Source organism: Macadamia integrifolia, chromosome 4, assembly GCF_013358625.1.
Source record: "Macadamia integrifolia cultivar HAES 741 chromosome 4, SCU_Mint_v3, whole genome shotgun sequence".
Lineage (NCBI taxonomy): Eukaryota > Viridiplantae > Streptophyta > Magnoliopsida > Proteales > Proteaceae > Macadamia > Macadamia integrifolia.
In genome coordinates this window covers 7,645,620-7,646,075 of record NC_056560.1, presented here as the reverse complement: position 1 = coordinate 7,646,075, position 456 = coordinate 7,645,620, and positions in this window count along the sequence as shown.

Genomic DNA, 456 nt, shown 5'->3' with positions numbered 1-456 from the left:
GACCAATTTCTGATCCCTGACCGATCCGGATCGGTTAGTCATATTGTTTGGGGGGTAAAAAAGTAAAAAATGATACCTTTGAATAAAAGCAAAGGAAAAATCGGCCAATACTCACTATCAGATTCGATCTGGATTGGTATCGGCAATTACCGATACCGATAGCATCTCCTAAATCCATGCTCTACACTAACCACATCAATTCCTAGCTCAATCTGACAGAATCAATCTGATACGATCGTTTAAAGCCCAATTCACACCAATTATTAAACTTCTTGTGCTCCGGCTCGGCCTTTTTATAAACAGGTTGTATGCGGTGCAAGCAATAAGCCCGATGGCGCCCACCCCACCTCGCCCATTCACAGGCTTGACTTGACGCAACATATTTAATCCGACCGTTTATATATATATATATATATTTTTTTTTTTTTTTTTTTTTTGATTTTTTTTTTTTTTTTT